The sequence below is a fragment of the Symphalangus syndactylus genome, chromosome 8 (assembly GCF_028878055.3).
Source record: "Symphalangus syndactylus isolate Jambi chromosome 8, NHGRI_mSymSyn1-v2.1_pri, whole genome shotgun sequence".
Classification (NCBI taxonomy): Eukaryota; Metazoa; Chordata; class Mammalia; order Primates; family Hylobatidae; genus Symphalangus; species Symphalangus syndactylus.
The window spans coordinates 60,448,206-60,452,184 of NC_072430.2; the positions used below are offsets into that span (position 1 = coordinate 60,448,206).

Sequence of the window (3,979 nt, forward strand, 5' to 3'; positions counted from 1 at the left end):
ATAAGTTATTATCTGATTGTAGATCTATGTCATAGTTTAAATTAGATTTTAAAAACTAAAAAACCTTATGAGACACTATTAAATCTTCAAAATTATGGAGAATTGATATTCATATTGATACGTATATGTGCATATGCTATTATCTGTTAATAATGACAGCTGTTACAATAACAAGGAATTGCATAAAATTCATTTGAACACAATGGGTCTGATTCAGCAACTTGGATCTGTTAAGAATATCTTCAGTAAAGCACTTTATTGTACATAACACTACTTTACATTTTGTAGTAAGTATTATATATTCTACTATGTATTTTGCTCATTGAGCAGTTATATTAGAGAATGGATTTCAGTGACAAAGCTATTAAAATATGGAGAATATCTTATGTTAAAAGAGTTCGGTGTATCCAGATTGTAGTGGTGGTTACATGAATCTATATGTACATTAAAATATTCACAGAATAGTACACCAAAAGAAGTCCATTTTACTGTATGATAATTCAAATAATAAAATTAACTGTCTCTTTTTTTTTTTGCATTGGGTGTCTTCATCACATTGCCTGGCTACATTGCACCACCACGCCCAGTCAAAACTAATATTCAAGATGTAATAAATAGTTTAGTTTTTTAAATGTTTGTGCTGGGCTCTGAAGGATAAAATATAACCTATGGCATAAAATAAACATTTTTTTAAAGTACAAATAATGCTAAGATTATAAAGAACAAGAAAAAAGATTTTAAAGTATATCCCCCCAAATATCACAAAACAATCTATCACAGATGCAATTTGGGACTGAGCTTTTTTAAGGGAGAATTTCAAGGCTAGCAAATCTTCACAACATAAACTTCTTACAATCTCAAAAGATGAGACAGCTTTCCTAGGATTTACTAGTTGGGAATAAATATTTTGTTCAGCAATTAATAAAAATAATTGTAAAATTGTGTTTGCTTCATAGAATAAGAACTGGAAGGAAACTTGAAGAATCATTTGATTACCTTCAGGCAGGTGTACATAAAGGTATTTAACCAAAGCTTACAAATCTCTTCTCAGAGATCTCCAAACACAGAGATTCCACAATGGCCACCAATGAACATATTCTCATGTTTTAGCACTAGGATAGCTAAGCTGGGGATGTGAGTCTGTGTGTTTCTGCTGAAACAGCTCCTATGTTAAGTTCTTTCATCATCTTGGATCTCTCAAGGCATGGAGAACTACTATAAAAATTCCTCTTCTAGAAAATATCCATGCTTTTCAAGACAATAATTGGATTATCTCTTTAGCCATTCTTCTTCAAGGTTAACAAACCTGCCCTTGATGTGCTATGCTCATAGAGATGCCCATAAAACATTTCTATCATAATAGCTCTTTCTCTTCACTTTCGGTTGTCCACATCCTTTGTCTTTTAAAGAACAGTGACCAAAGTAGGCTCTGTACTCAGCCCGAGTCTCGAGAGTAGAGTGCTAGAGTGCTTCCTCGGCCTTGCATGCTATGTTTCTCTTTCTTCCTTTTCCTTCCTTCCTTCTTTCCTTCCTTCCTTCCTTCCTTCCTTCCTTCCTTCCTTCCTTCCTTCCTTTCCTTTTCTTTGTTTTTAGCATTCTTGGGAGAAGAATGTGTTGTATAGACAAACCACACACAAATGTCCTCATGTAAAACACAAAAACCCAGTAAAGAAGCACATGGTTCTTTAGTTAATTTTTAGTTAATGATGGAAGTGCATGTAAGAATATGAAAAAAGAGTATCCTTCAGCCAAGGATGTACAAGTAAGTGACTGAAATAAAAAGAAAACTCCAGGCCGTGCTCGGTGGTTCGTGCCTATAATCCCAGCACTTTGGGAGGCTGAGGCGGGTGGATCATGAGATCAGGAGATGGAGACCATCCTGGCTAACACGGTGAAACCCCATCTCTACTAAAAATACAAAAACTAATGAGGCGTGGTGGTGGGCGCCTGTAGTCCCAGCTACTCGGGAGGCTGAGGCAGGAGAATGGCATGAACCTGGAAGGCAGAGCGTGCAGTGAGCCGAGATCATGCCACTGCACTCCAGCCTGGGCGACAGAGCGAGACGCTGTCTCTAAAAAAAAAGAAAGGAAAACTCCAGGTAGTAGCCAGAGTAGTTACCATTCCCTTCCTATCAACACTGGGGCGGATATATAAACCCCTTCCTCTACAGCAGCAGAACAAAATAAAATGAGTTTTATAATTGGCAGTCATAACAATTTACAGACAACTGCAGAATTAAATGAGGAGCTGCCTCTGATATTTGTATGATAATAGGAACAGAAATGTCTAGACCTGTAGACATAAAGTTGATGAAGTAACTTGACATTAAATTTCAAATTTCAAGTAACACCTATAGACCAAGATTTTTCTGTAATTCCTAAGTCAGCCCTGATTCAAAGAAGTGACCGGGATGGCATAGGCCAACTTTAGATATGAACAGGACCTAAAGGAGACCCAGCAGAGACCCATAATCAGCTAGTTGATGAGGAGAAAGACCAAACACAGAATCAGAACAAAGGATTCTGTAGTCTTAAGGACAAAAGGGTTTGTCTGTCCATTATTGTGGAAAGGATCCATACTTCAGTTGAACCCTCATATATTTTTTACTAACTGGCATATTATTTATTCTGTGGTATATTTCATTTCTCTTCACGGAACCTTTGCAATCTTTTAAAAAATCCCTACTTATGTTCTCTTTCTTTTTTTTTTTATTTTTGTAACTTAAAAAATGTGGAACGATTCACAAATTTGCATGTCATCCTCATGCAGGGGCCATACTAATCTTCTCTCTGTTGTTCCAATTTTAGGGTATACGCTGCCAAAGCAAGCACTATGTTCCCTTTCATGTGCCTGAACTTGGTGGACACAAGAGAGCTGGCTTCTAAATTCTGCTGCTCAGAGTACATAAAAACAAACAAATAAACAGCTTCCCCAGACAACTGTTTGCATGTGCCACCTATCATTTACCCAAGGGTGAAACCGATTTTGTGAAGAAGAAAAGAAGTTCTGCTCTGCAAACTGTTGAGTGAAGCTTTTGTTTTATATTGCAGGTTAGGGAGGAATACATTGGGGATGTTTCCATAAAGTTGGCATTGTCAACTGCCCAACGCAGAACTTGCGGTAGCTTGAGAGCTAGTCACTGTTTTAAATTCCTGAAAAAGCCAGATGTGGTGGCATGCACGTGTAGACCCAGCTACTTGGGAAGCTGAGGTGGGAGGATAGCTTGAGCCCAGGAGTTCTGTGCTATAGCAATCGGATGTTCGCACCAAGTTCAGCATCAATATGGTGACCTCCTGGGAGCAAGAGGCCAACAGGTTGCCCAAGGAGGGGTGAACCAGCTCAGATCAAAAATGGAGCAGGCCAAAACTCCGGTGCTGATCAGTAGTGGGATCACACCTGTGAACAGCAATTGCATTCCAACCTGGACAACATGGTATCTTATTAAAAAAAAAAAATCCTGGAAAAAATAAACCCTGAAAATTGTGGGACCATTTCCAATTTTTTCTCTGCTTCCCTGACAAGAGTTACTGGTGCAAAAGAAATTGCAGTTTTTGCCATTAAAAGTAATGATAAAAACCGCAACTACTTTTGCATCAACCTAATAATATGGGTCCGAGGAGGAAACCAAAGATTAATGCCTCAAATAAAGCAAAAGTCTTGTCATATAACTGCCCTTCTTAGACTACTTGGGCTGCTATAACAAAATACCATAAACTGGGTAGCTTTAAAACAACAGAAATTTATTGCTCACCATTCCGAAGACTGGGAAGTGCAAAATTAAGGCAGATTTGCTGTCTGGTGATGGCCTGCTTTCTGGTTTATAGAGGGCACCTTCTTGCTGTGTTCTCACAGCAAGATGGAAGGGGTAAGGGTCTCTCTGGGGTCTCTTTTATAAGGACACTAATCCCATTCATGAGGGCTCCCTCCTCATTACCTAATCACTTCCCAAAGTCCCCATCTCGTAATAGCATCACCTTAG

General features: G+C 38.4%; 1 non-coding gene across 1 annotated transcript; it reads right to left on the reverse strand.

Annotated features, from left to right (window-relative positions):
- Positions 1–2,724: 2,724 nt before the first annotated feature.
- On the reverse strand, positions 2,725–2,831 carry LOC129488906 (U6 spliceosomal RNA). Its single transcript, XR_008659752.1, has one exon. It is a non-coding gene; the product is annotated as a U6 spliceosomal RNA (small nuclear RNA).
- Between the last annotated feature and the right edge of the window lie 1,148 nt (positions 2,832–3,979).